This window comes from Ictalurus punctatus, chromosome 15 (genome assembly GCF_001660625.3).
Source record: "Ictalurus punctatus breed USDA103 chromosome 15, Coco_2.0, whole genome shotgun sequence".
NCBI lineage: Eukaryota > Metazoa > Chordata > Actinopteri > Siluriformes > Ictaluridae > Ictalurus > Ictalurus punctatus.
In genome coordinates, this window is record NC_030430.2 from 1257661 (window position 1) to 1271880 (window position 14220).

General features: G+C 41.4%; 1 protein-coding gene across 1 annotated transcript in view; it reads left to right on the forward strand.

The window, feature by feature from the left end:
• plxna2 (plexin A2) overlaps positions 1-14220 on the forward strand; it is a 232277-nt gene that overhangs the window by 99447 nt on the left and 118610 nt on the right. The gene's annotated exons all lie outside the window — the stretch shown is intronic.

The following is a 14220-nucleotide window of genomic DNA, read 5'->3' on the forward strand; positions in this document are numbered from 1 at the left end:
TTCTTCTCTGTTCTTCTCTGTTCTGCTCTGTTCTTCTCTGTTCTGCTCTGTTCTTCTCTGTTCTGCTCTATTCTTCTCTGTTCTTCTCTGTTCTTCTCTGTTCTGCTCTGTTCTTCTCTGTTCTCTGTTCTTCTCTGTTCTGCTCTGTTCTTCTCTGTTCTGCTCTATTCTTCTCTGTTCTTCTCTGTTCTGCTCTGTTCTTCTCTGTTCTCTGTTCTTCTCTGTTCTGCTCTGTTCTTCTCTGTTCTGCTCTATTCTTCTCTGTTCTTCTCTGTTCTGCTCTGTTCTTCTCTGTTCTTCTCTGTTCTTCTCTGTTCTTCTCTGTTCTGCTCTATTCTTCTCTGTTCTTCTCTGTTCTGCTCTATTCTTCTCTGTTCTTCTCTGTTCTTCTCTGTTCTTCTCTGTTCTCTGTTCTTCTCTGTTCTTCTATGTTCTGCTCTGTTCTTCTCTGTTCTGCTCTGTTCTGCTCTGTTCTTCTCTGTTCTGCTCTATTCTTCTCTGTTCTTCTCTGTTCTTCTCTGTTCTTCTCTGTTCTGCTCTATTCTTCTCTGTTCTTCTCTGTTCTTCTGTGTTCTGCTCTGTTCTTATCTGTTTTCTCTGTTTTTCTCGGTTCTGCTCGGTTCTGTTTTTCTCGGTTCTGCTCTGCTCTGTTTTTCTCGGTTCTGTTCTTCTCTGTTCTGCTCTGTTCTTCTCTGTTCTTCTCTGCTCTGTTCTGCTCTGTTTTTTTCTTTACTGTTCTCTTGTGATCTGTAGGTTTCTGCTCTCTTCTCTTCTGCTCTGTTCTCTTCTGCTCTGTTCTTGTCTGTTTGCTTGTCCTCTCTTCTGTTATTTTCTGTGCTTTTCTCTTGTCTTCTATTCTGTTCTCTTCTCATCATAGTCCTCTCTACACTCCATTCACAACACCCAGGGCATGGGAAATATATATATGTGTGTGTGTGTGTGTGTGTGTGTGTGTGTGTGTGTGTGTGTGTGTGTGTGTGTGTGTGTGTGTGTGTGTGTGTGTGAAGAAATAAAGGCATGTGAAGTGACTGTGGCAGTGGGGATAAGAGAGATGGTGGCACTGGACTGGAGAGGGGGAAGGTGGAGGAGTGATGGAGGAAAAAGAGACAGGGAGCAAGGTCACCTCTCTGTGGTTGTAATGAAGTGAGTGAGAGTAAAATGGCAGCTAGGCATCAGAGCTGTCATATTAAGCATCAGGAGCATCAGGGGAGTAGAACATGTCTGTGAAAGGAGACACTGTGAAGAAAAAAAAAAAAAAACGAGTGTCTGTGATTGATGAATGCCCTGCTTCCTTTTCTGTGGACATTTTTAGCCCTTGCGTTGGATAGCATGTCCCCGTGGTGTTTCATTTGGGACCATGTGGCCTGAATGAAGTCAGGAGGGTGATACTGAGGTAATGAGAGAGAGAGAGAGAGAGAGGTGCAGAGGTACAGAACTTTTGTTAGTGCGGTGTCTAGCTGTACTTTGTGCAGATGTCATGAGCTGCACACATCAGTGCACAGAGTGGCCCATGTGAGCTCTGATTAGAATTCACTCCCAGAGGAGACAGAAAAAGAAAGAGTGAGTGAGAGAGACAGAGACTTACTGAGTCAGCAGCTTATGCATTTATGCACACACACACACACATGCTTATATTTCGCAAGTGGATGAGCTCCTAACACTCTGTCAACTTTATAGCCCCATGCATCATCCCTGCATCACACAGACCTAGAGACAAAGAATTAACAACCACTGATATACAGCTACATACAACACACATCCATGTACACGCCACATTCCTTTATGTAACTGTGAAGTCCTCGGGGACTGATTTTACCCCAGCTCTCATGCAATTGATCTAGCTAGTGTGGTAGAACAAAGACCGATCACATCATAAAAGAACCATCAGCAGTGCCTGTCCTTGTCTCACCCCATTCTGGTCCATGCTCCCAGAGTGCCATCTGATTAATTCAGCGTCACTCAGTTTAAAACCCAGCCTGAGAGACCTAGACCCTCCGAGAACTCTCACTCACCTGGTTTGGACAACAGGTTTAGCACACTCCACTTTTACAAACCAGATTCAGCCTCTCTTTTATTCTTTTAAGTTAATAAGGCAAAAACAGGCCACCTGTAACGTTACAGAGCAACTGGAAAGCTTAAAGTTCTCTGTCCTAAAGATGCTTCTTGCTGGTGTAAAACTTACTATCTGTTACAAAGTGCTGACAACCAAGACTTCTTCCATAAATATTACATAAATGTATCTTAAGAGAAAGCTTCACCGGTATTAGATTGTGTGAAGCAAAACCCAGAGAAGTCTCTAGGAATGAGCTGTTACTACAGTTAGAACAACCTATAAGGACAAGTGCATTAATATAAAGCTATAATTTATGTTACATCAAGAGCTCCAGTCATAGCAGTTATAGAAAATTAATCAATACTTTCTGATCTGAAATTGAACAGAGCCATGCTGTAAAGCATTTTAAAATCTGGTTACCCTCAGAAGTGAAAAGGGAGAAAATTGCATTGAAAAATTCCACTTCCTCCAGTGAAAGCCTCCTTTCAGTCCGCCTAAACACGTTAAGCCAGCTGGCTGCACCTTTTCGAACTGTTGCTCCTGCTGCATCACAGGGCAGTGTAACACAAGAAGAAAGTGCTATCTGCTCTTTTATGCATGCAGGAGCTTACAGACATGCATGAATGTCTAGAGTCGCTGTGATTGATTGAGTATGCCATCCCTTCCACCCAGGGAGCATAGCCCATTTTGGATATTACTCCCAGCCACATATGGCTGTGGCATCACTGGGTTTCGAACCTGCAATCTCCCTACTCAGGAGGCAAAAACAATAGCTATCTTTTAAACCTGCATTCATTCATAGCCTCCAGCCATTTAAGCAGCTGTTTTAAACTCACTCTTTACACTGCAAAAAATACCTTTCTTGAACAAGCAAGTTAAATCTAGTTTAGATGTACTAAAATCAAGCAAAATCTGCCAATGCGGTAAGCATTGGTAAACTGACTTGGTAAGAGTTCTTGAAAATAATGATAATGAGTCTTTATTTGTCACGTATACATTACAGCACAGTGAAATTGTTTTCTTTGCATACTCCAGCATGTTAGGAAGCTGGGGTCAGAGCGCAGGGTCAGCCGTGATACAGTGCCCCCTGGAGCAGAGAGGGTTAAGGGCCTTGCTCAAGGGCCCAACAGTGGTAGCTTGAACCCCTAACCTTCTGATCAGTAACCCAGAGACTAGAGCCCAGATAGCAAATATCTAAATGCCATTGGATCTTAAAACTATACAAAAATACCAAACTTTAAGCAAGAAAACTCAGTTATTCATGATAGACTTACTCAAAATGAGTATTTTGTTCTCTTGATTGAGCTGACTTTAATAAGTTATCCCTTAATCTAAGATTAATAATTAGCAAAAAAACAAACTTACAAGTAGACTCGATTTCTTCAAACAGCATAACAAAAATAAGTAACTTTGTCTAAAATGAAGGCGCCAGAAGCATTGCTATTTTTAGCAATTTTAATGAAGCAGGAAGAAAACCATACTGCAACATAGAGTCGTGTCAGGGATTGTCGAAGGTGGCGGATGCAGGAACAGATTTTTATTTTATAAAATGCAAAACAAACAACCAAAACTGTGAAAACAAGAACGTAACAATGGACACAAGACAAAAACATGCAGACTACGAGAGCGGCTGTAGGACACACGATAACACATGGACACGACAACAACAAAAGCTTGACAATCAGGTGCTAAAAAACTAGATCTTCTATAGGGGAGCTTATTAGGGGTAGCACAGAACAGGTGTGAGTGATCAGTGGGACATGTGACATACTGCGGCTGATGGGTAATGTAGTTCAGTCTGGATTTCAGCATAACCATGACACATAGCTGTTTCGTTGAAAAAGTGTGCAAGTGTTCTTAGTCTTAAAATAAAGAAACCCATATTACTCCTCTGCTGGTGTATTAGGCAACCCATTGTTGTAGCTTGTTACTGGTTAAATATTGCTCAGAGTAAACTGGAATATCTTATTAAGACAAAGTTAGGTATATTTTCTTAAAATGAGATTGCTTTTCAAATACAAAATATGCGTGACAAGATTATTTCTCTTTCTACACAAAAAATAAGATTAATTTCCCCAGAAGCAAGGCTTTTTTTTTTTTATTTTTTACTTTATTGATATTCCTTTTTTGCAGTGTATTTACCTAACATAATTTATGCAGAAAGCCTTAGAGAAGCTTAGAAAGTATATTTTTCACTGCCACAAAGATATTTGTCAGGTTTTCCAGACCGACACACACACGCACCCCCAGCCCCCCCCCCCCCCCCCCCCCCCCCGACACACACATATATTATGAAAGGCAAAAAGACCGTGTTTGACTTATAAACACTATCACAAGAGGTACAGTAGAGAGATATTTCTGTTCCCCAAGGTATAAACAATGTAACTGTTCCTTTTTTCAAAGATACAACAGCAGTCCTAAAAGTCCAATTATATCCCTTAATGAGGTTTCTCTACAATTATGATCCTCTAACAAGAGGTACAAAAGACGTACCCTTGAGGCTACTACTCCAGCGACAAGCTTTTTGTATAATTTAGTCCCTTTTTTTCTGAGAGTGTATTTACCTATTCATGACTGAGAGATAGATTCTGGATCATTTCTCAGCACTTCTTCAGTCATTCTATGCTAGCAGGGTATGTGTTAAAGATATATACAGTATATTCTACATCTTTGTCATTATATACTCGTCTGAATGGAAATATGCAGTATATATTTCCAGAGGCCGGTACACTACTCTACATGTATACGGTATGTGCCGCAGACCCTGCTTATGCATTAGCCTAATGAGAAAACAACAGGATTAAGGTCCTCTCTCTGTAATTGTAGCCTCTGCTCTCTACCCACGCATTACAGTTTTGTTAATTTGCAGAATTTCGTATATAGTCTGCTCTAGAGATACACAGTTCAAGACTGTAGAAAGAGTCCAGAAATGATGTATAATGTAAAACACCGGAGGAAATTTTTATTCAGACACTTATACAAATCATATCTGCTTTGTGGATACAATCGGCAGTGTATGTAACAAGGACATACACGTCTTCACCACTCAAATGAACAAATTATCATGCAGTAGACACACACACACTATACATAGAACACCCACATACTCCATCCATCCATCCATCTATCTTCTACACCGCTTTATCCTTTTTCAGGGTTACGGGGAAACCTGGAGCCTATCCCAGGGAGCATCGGGCACAAGGCGGGGTACACCCTGGACAGGGTGCCAATCTGACCTCAAAACCAAAGTCAAATTTCACGTTTCTAGCACACGTCTAAATTCTATTCGTTCTATAAGCATAGTTATCCTTCCCTCACTTCTCGTATACTCCACATAACACATCATAAACCCACACACACACACACACACACCCTGAGAGAATATCATAATTCACACGCTCTTGTGTGTCCGTGTGTCTGCGGGAGCGCTTGTTTTGGACGTTTAATGACGACAGCTTCCAGAATGTTAACGGTCTCGAGTGACTGGTTCATTTTCGAGCAGTGCTGTGGAACGGATGGAAGATGCAGCTGCTTAGGTTCCCCTCTCTGCTCCTCTATTAGAAATAATGTGAATTCTTACGGAGACTGCGGGGCACTGTGTCATCACTGACAGTAATCAGAGAACACGGAGCGAGCGCTTGATTCATGCACACGGTGAATTTCCTCTCTGCCACTGGAGAGCTGAAGTGTGTAGATCACGTCCTCTCGAGCAGAGTTGGCCCTCTTTGTCTCCGTGTCACAATGAAGGATGTTCATGTGTTGGCCTGCATTAGGACTGGTTCTGCAGCGTTTACGACTTTGTCTGTCTGTCTTTTAGAGATGTGAAAAAAATGAGCAAGGATGTCTGCTGTAAACCACGGCACAGCCGAACTGAATGAAATCAAAGGAGAGCTGGAGCCAAGTCGTCTCTGTCGTATTTTATTTTTTTTTCTAAACATTTTATTTGAATTTTTTTGTGTTCTCTCTTTTTTCCAGATTTCATTGATATGCTTCAGAAATCATATTCATTTACCCTCTAGTGCAGATTTTCTCAAACTTTTTGGATCCAAAAGCACCTGTTCAAATTTTTCCCTTTCTTAAAATTGTCATTTATTCAATTGGTCAGTAATAAATACTGTAGAATAGCATTGATGATTGTAGGTTGTGACTATTACCACCATAACAATTATAAAAAATGAATGCTCCTTGGACCCCTGGGGATCCCCAGACCCCACCTTGAGAAGCACTGTTCTGTTGCATGAAGCATATTTCAAACTCATTTAAATTATTAATGCAGCAGAAAAAAAAAAAAAAAAAAAAAAAATCTAGTGAAATCTAGTTAAATATGATTATGCTTTTACTAACCTACTAGTTTTTAAGGTGTATTTCTGACTCAGACTGCTCATTGTGTGTGTGTGTGTGTGTGTGTGTGTGTGTGTGTGTGTGTGTGTGTGTGTGTGGCTTTGTGTGCTGTTTGTTCAGTTAGTTCAGTTATAGAAGTCAGCTCAATTAAACAGTGATTTTTTTTTTCTTGTTGTATTTGATCATCTATCACTCGCTGACATTCAAAAGAAGAAAACATAAAACCGCTCTATTTACGCTGCACCAAGTAAATGTGTTAATCACAGGTAGATGTGTTTTTATTATTCCTGCCTCTTTGGTAAAGCTTCGTTAAAGCCACAAAAGCACCAAGTAGTTCCGAGAGCCGTCAGTCAAGAGCGATGATTATATTTAAGATAACAGGTTTTTTTGTTTTTTTAAGGGTTTGTTGGATAATTAAGGCTCTTTTGCATCCTTAAATGGCCTTTGCACCATGAAATATTATATCTTAGCAAGTGAAAGTATCTTAAATATGGGCAAATTATATTGTTATATTGTTAATCAGATATAAGAGTATTCAGTTTTCACTCGTTTTAAGCCGTATATATCCTTAATCTGCTGGTAGATGACCCAGCTCCATTTTACTATCATGAGAATACGCGTTACACTTAGAAGAAGAATAAGTGAGCAAGGTTCCTACTTTCTGAGCTTGCACATGTCAGGAGGAAACGAATATTTTGCTGTTCAATTGCTAATGGCTGCTGCCTGAAGCACGGTGTCTATTAAAAATAAATAAATAAATAAATAAAGTGTGCTTACACAATATTGGCTCAACCAAGGTCAATGTAATAATATGCGATTATACATGGATATTGGTGTCATTATTACATTATCATTATTATACTTTATACAGAGATTTCACTCAGAAATTCTATAAAAGCTATTGCAAAGATCTATGCGATACAATTTAATAGAATTACAATTGCATTGTTTCCCATTTCCATCCTTTCTGGAGTACTGTATCGTACAAAAAATAGTCAGCTTAAGGGTTAGGGATTTTGTGCTTCCTCTGTCTGAGCATGTGCATTTTCATAGCATGCAGACGCAATGATGGACAAAAGAGCCTTGGGCTAATAGTTTCAAAATGTCAACCGGCTTCAGCTGAGAGTCGTTTCCAAGCGTGACACGGAGTAGTGGCAAAGGAGAGATACTGTAAGCGATGTGAAACTTGGAGACTTAACAATGTCATGAGCATTGGTGAATACGTGTCAAAGTGTACTGCAGGAACGAGTCTCCCTCTCTCGGGTTTTAAAAACTGCTGTGTGGTAAATCTGTTTGTCTTCCTGCCTCTTTGGTAAACTGAGACCACCTGAGTTGAGTACACAGTACAGCATTGAGAAACCATAACAAAATATGCACCCCATGTTTTAGATCAATAAACCAGACAGCAAAAGCATATAGAATTTGAATTTGAAACAAGGCCACACCTGGGTCATATAGTCATAAGCAAATATGTCATGCCTAGAAGCTTTGCATGATCCGGCCTCATACTGTACATGCTCTAAGTGTAGCATGAAAAACACACCTCGTTAAACACTAATTTGCATCTGACTACATGAACTGTAAGTAAAGGTAGTGACCACAGTCTGTTGTGTGGTGTTAACGCTCACTTGTTTTTCTTTATCTAACTTGTAGTGAGAAGCAATGAATGGAATAAACTCATCGGTGGCTTTTTAACAGTCTTATTAGCGGTACTAAAATTGATCTGCACTTCTGCCAGGTTAATAATAATGAGCCGGGAGATGATTCAGGATGAATTATTTATTCGTTTAGTTATTTGTTCAGTGAAGGCCTGGGTTCAATTCCAGTCGAAGTTGAAATAACAAAAGGCAAGCGAGATTTCTTATAACATGTAAAGAACATGTGCTCCTGTCCGTTATGACTTGCACCCGTATATACAGCTTGGATGGGTGTAGAGAGAAAAGCAGCATCAAACAGAAATATGTCCTTGTAAAGGGCTGCCATCTGTCTCCATTTAGTGTGAGCAGAGAAAATTAAGAGAGAAGAGAAGTCCAGTGCATGATGGGATGACGTGTAAAGTGAGTCTTGACGTGGCCCAAGAGTGTTACGCTTTAACAACGTCTTCTCTGCGCCCACACTTCTATGAGAACGAGTGTGAAACTTGACTAACACGGGTGGGCTCGCGAAAGAAGTGTCAACTTTCACGAGACGCTCTGACTCCCTGTCATTCTTCGGTCGTATTTTGAATGATACGTATTTTCAGCATGTTTCTGAAGCCTGCCTCTTTCCCTCCTTCTCCATCTCACCCCATAACAGCAACATTCTTACTTAGGAGATCATCAGCTAATCAAGGAGACTTTTTTTTTTTTTTTTTTTTTTTTAAACTTAGCAATTTCCCCCCCAAGTACTCAGCTGTGAAATTTAAAATCCATGCATGATTTCCTTCTTTTCCTGCTTGGGGAACCCAGATTACTTGCTTTGTGTCTTTTCAACCCTTTAACCTCTATCTTGCACAAAAAAAACGACACACATCTCTTCCCGTCTCGAAGCACCTCCACCTTTGTTTGGCCAGGGATGAGGGATGTGTAGGAAATGAGGTGTGTGGTTATCAAGGACTGGGAAATAGGATTTCTTCACCCAGAGAGAGACTGACTAGAGCCTCCTTCTGCCTCCCACACCATGCAGAGCTGGAGCTGCCACTCAGGAAAAAAAAAAACAAAACAAAAAAATCCCCACTAGTGCTCATATTATGCCTCTGGAGCCTTTCAGCAGATATCATATACTTATTCTCTATCTGGCTTCAATACAATTAAAGCTACTTCATAGATGTGTATGGCATGCTAAATAATTCTGCAAAACATATTCGCCGTGCACGTTTTCGAAATACGTCTACAAAATATATGCACATGGCCTGTGTGCACTGATGTTCCTGCAGACGTAGCTCGTGCTTTACGGCTTTGTGATGAACATGGTTACTGCTGTCGTCGACCCCCCCCTGTTTGCACTGTCCCTCATAGCAGATGCAGATTGAGTTGGCACATAGCCACTTTTGCTTTGTGTGTGTGTGTATGTGCGTGTGTGTGTGTGTGGCAGTCTATGCATGGGTTTGTGTGTGTCGTGTGTCTGTGGGGGTTGTTAGGGGGGAGGCCTTTATGTGATGGAGGGACTAACAGGAAATCAGCAGAGCAAAGGATGTGATTAATGAGAACAAAGCGGCATTAATATTCAGTTAAGGGCAGTGCAAGCTCTCTCTCACACACACACACACACACGTACACATACATCACCATACACAAAACGCCCCTGGTATATTCATAAATCTCCCTGACAATAACCAGGAAAAGAAATGCGGTGGTTCTGAAATCCGTATTGAATAAAGATAAAGAGAGCGAGACATACAACCATGTAGATAAGCTGTCTTGAGCTATCATGTAAGTTCCGACTGTGTGTGTGTGTGTGTGTGTGTGTGTGTGTGTGGTGTTGTTGTGTTTCCTTTTGACACACCCCAATTCCAGTGGTTCGCTTTGAACCACATAAGATTTTCAGCTCTTGGCCTGTGCACCCACTGGTCTCTTCTTGACCCCTGTTAGGAAGCCTGTTGAAGAAAAGCTACAAGGAAGTCATTTGACCAATGACCTTCACCCTCCCTCTCCTCACCAATCAATGTCGTGCAGCCTGTTCGGGACAAAGACGTTGATGAAGTCAAGTCACCACACGAGTGGAAGGGGAACAATGCAAACGTTCTTGATTTGTCTGATCAATCAGAGACCCGTTTAAAAACCCAAGAAAGCCGATATCTAAAGGAATTATTTGCTAGTCACACAGGTAGTGCTCTCATCTGGTCGCACGTCGGTCGCTTTAAAAAAGAAAAAAAAAAACATTTGTTGTGCCTGCATCCTGTTCCTGTAATTCTTTGGAGATGCTCATTCATGCATGATGTGAAGGAACATCAGTCGTGACGTATAACGCCCTAAGCCCAAAACTATTGGCAGAACTTTGGAGTGGGGTCAAATGCAATTTCCCCTACATGACACATGTGGCAGTATCGTACCACACATCCCCTGCATTCATAACATTTCTATCTGCATTTTTCTGGAAGACAAGTTGAGGCCAATGTGACTAGGATTCGTGGTGGAAAGTGACTGTTCAACCCAGACCCACATGGATCATTATCGGTTCCGTAGTTAACATCCATGCTACTTCTCAGCGGGATATATTTGACAGTATGGAAAAAAGCCTGGCGTATGCTAATAGAAGTTTGATTTATTTAACATCATTCCTTATCTCAGACTACCAAGGGGGTCGGTGCTGCCAAAACAGAGGTTGTGGGAAAGGAATCAATTCCAGCAATACAGGCTGTTCTAGAGCTGGTGTCAGCTTCTGGCAGGTTGATGGCGTCTCTTGCTATTGACACAGTTACAAATCCTGATAAATGCCCCTGTCAATACATATGACGATATTGATGAGGCTATTTAACTTGTCTCTGAAAGCTAGTCACAATCCCAGGCTCTCTTTTAAGAGTGTAGAACAATGCCACTGTCTCTATCTGTACCTGTACTTCCATACGTACAGTATATTCCAAATATTCATACCGAATTTTTAAATGAATAAAATATTATCTCTACCACTATGCCCCCAGCAACACTGAAAAAAAAAAAAAATAAACCACAGAAGTGCTAGTACTCTCAGCATGGACTATGAATTCTACAGATGTGCACAGAACTGTTTTCTAATCATTTTAACGACCGCAATCTCGATCTTAACCGTCGCAATCAAGCATTTAAAGATGCTGTAAATTCATCGCACAGCGCTGCGTGTATATGCTCACTCACACCTGAACGAAAGTAAAAAAGTTTTTTTTGGTTTTTTTGTTTTGCTGCATATCATGGGATCCCAGTAGTGCACCTCCTATTCCTATCTGTATTTGTATTTTGTATCTGAACTTCAGAACACGTTATCTGTTCGTTCGGAATAATGTATTCATACTTGCTTATATCCCTACTCTCCTTGGAGGCCTGGTGTCATCGGGACTCAGGTGTGTTGTGGTTTTGAGGTCAGCTCCTGACCTCAGCAGTGTATCAAAGTGCTAGTGTCAACTCTAGTTCGAGGTCAGCTCTAGGTGGACACTGCAGGTTGAAGAACATCATGTGATCCTCCTGTATCATCCAAGAGATATATCAGTTGCGTCCACTTTTGTTTTTTGTTTTTCCATCTAAAAAAAACCCAACCCCTCATATTTGCATTAACTCCATTCTATAACGATTCGTTTTAGGGCTTGGATTAAGGCTAAGCATGGTTAGTTCCAATTCTAACCTCTTTATTTGATAGTAAACCTCCTGTCAGCTTCAATTAGCGCATTAATTATGATTGCTAGACTTCCATTGTCTTCTCTGCTGTATTGCTACTAGGGTATTGTGTGCTGTTGTTGCACTCAGGTTTGGGGCAACACTGCACAGTCTTTGTTATTGTTACTAAACCGTCTGAACAAACTCCTGTTGACCTGATGGCCAGGTTATAGATTTAACCCTGCATACGGAGACGAGCATGTGTCACACTTGGTATTATTAGTGTATAGCTGAGGCAGGGGCCAGAGGCAGTTTCTGTACCTGCTCAACCCTCATCACTGTCTTAAAGGCTCTCCAGGGAGTTTTCACTTCTCTGCTGACTTAATATCCTCTAATGAGAAGGGGAATACTTGGAATCCGGTGGTATACACTAGTTTAGATGTTTGTCACTCTTTAGGGGGGATAAAATAACAAAATTCAACATTGCCGAACGCACCAGCCCCCGTAAATTGTAAACAGCTGCGTTCACATTTCCTCAGTCTGTCCATTGTTCATCAACCTTGTGTTGGACATATATGACAATGAGATATGTCAGTGTAGCATCAAATGTATTGTCAGGCATCAGTCAAACACGTGGCTAAGCGGTGCTTCTGCAATCTGTTTTTTTTTTTGTTTTTTTTTTTAAGGAAAAGAAATGTTGCAAAATAAACAAGTTTTCCCTGTATTTATCATGGTTGTGTGGGCAGTGAAGTGACAGTTCTGTAACTTTCTCATAGTTCACTTCTCCCAGAGACGTTGGCTTGTTGGCTCAGGAATCAGGCGCAAGGATGGCAGGATAATAACATCCGCAATTAAAATGTTCTGGCGTGTCAGTAGTCGTCGTAGCTGTCACCGAGTGACTGTATAATGGGGGAGCCTCTGTGCGTGCCTCACCATGCAAAAAAAACCCTCCCAGACTTCAAACACATCACTAATAATGGCACTTCTCTTTCCTAATTGCAGGCTTTAATTGCAATAATTATTTACAAGCCTAATTAAACAAAAAAAAGAAATCTTCAGGAGAAGTAACTGCTAGTTCAAGGAAGCACGCACGGTTGTGTCAAGAGGCAAGACAGCAGCAGGAGAAACGCTACTAGCGTGCTATCATTATCGCTAGCTGTCTAATTGGTGGAGGCAGTCCTGTATGACTTGCTCGTTTCGCTTTCTCTCAGTAAGTGAACACAAACTGGTTAACTGAGACAGAGAGTGCCTAATGATTTCATTCTCCGCCAGTGCATAGAAAACTGAAACAGCACTCTCTAAATATCTCTGGGCTTCTTTGTTCTAAAATACTCTAGGGAGAGGGGAGGGACGGCAGCTCATCAGCCGGCACAGTCGGACCAATGTTTAGGGTAGGCACAATTGTAAAGAGGTCTGTCTGGGCCAACTGCTTAGGTGTGGAGTGAACTCGGCTCAAGCAAGTGTGATTGTGGAGATAATCCCTTATATGGGAAGCTAAACATGTCCTTTTTCTTCCTCTCCATTGAGATATTCAAAATGTGCTGCTGACTCAATGAACTTCCCATAACTCAAGTTAACTTGGCTAACTCAAAATAACCTCTTATATGTAGTTTACTGTATGTTTTTTTCTAAACTTTTGTCAAGAGAGGATGATCTTTTTTGTTTGTTTGTTTTTTTGGTTTTGTATTTTAAACCAGGCATGGTTAGGTAACAAATCTTTATTTTTTAAAATTTATCGCATTCGGGCTTTATTAATCTTTGGCCCCAAAGATAGCAGAACAACAAGCTGCTCTTTATCGATTATGGCCAAACACATGTGAGCTGTTTCTCAGGCTGTGCCAAGCCGTAATAGCCGTAAACTGCGCCTGCGTGCTTCAAGACTGAAGCTGTCAATGTCTACCTGCTCTTTTGCTGATGAATGTCACTGTGAGCTGGGCTCCCCTCCTGTTTTTGTGGGGAGGAGGGCCGTAAACTAAGCCCCCCTGCCCGCCGAGCATGCCCTAAGCATCCCGTCAGGTTCAGCTGTAAATGCCGGGCAGGCTGGCAGGCGTCCCGGTCCTTCCTCCCACACTACTATCCAGTTCTGGAGCCTGCCAGACCCACATATGCTCTTTGTCTGTGCTGCTGAGCTGCTAATGCCTTAGACACAACAGCAAAAAACCCTGCACCATGTGAGACAATTGATTTCCTTGCTCACACAGAGGTTTTCCCGGAACTGTATATGCCAAAAGAGTGCCTAGGGTCTCTGTCTTAGAGCAATGGCACCGGCCAACAATACTCCCCCTGTCCTCCTCCACTGCCCATATTGAGAGAGCTGTCAGACTGAGCTGTTCTGATAGATGGTAATGGTGTGTGTGTGTGTGTGTGTGTGTGTGTGTGTGTGTGTGTGTGTGTGTGTGTGTGTGTGTGTGTGTGTGTCTGCAACTACAACTATGTATATTTTCTTTTCCATCTGGTCAGCACTCACAGCCAAATAAGATGAATATTGGCCTGTTTGAGCTGCTTTTGGACCTGTTTTAGTCTCAATTCTCAGAAATAAATCCATATCCACACATCCAAATC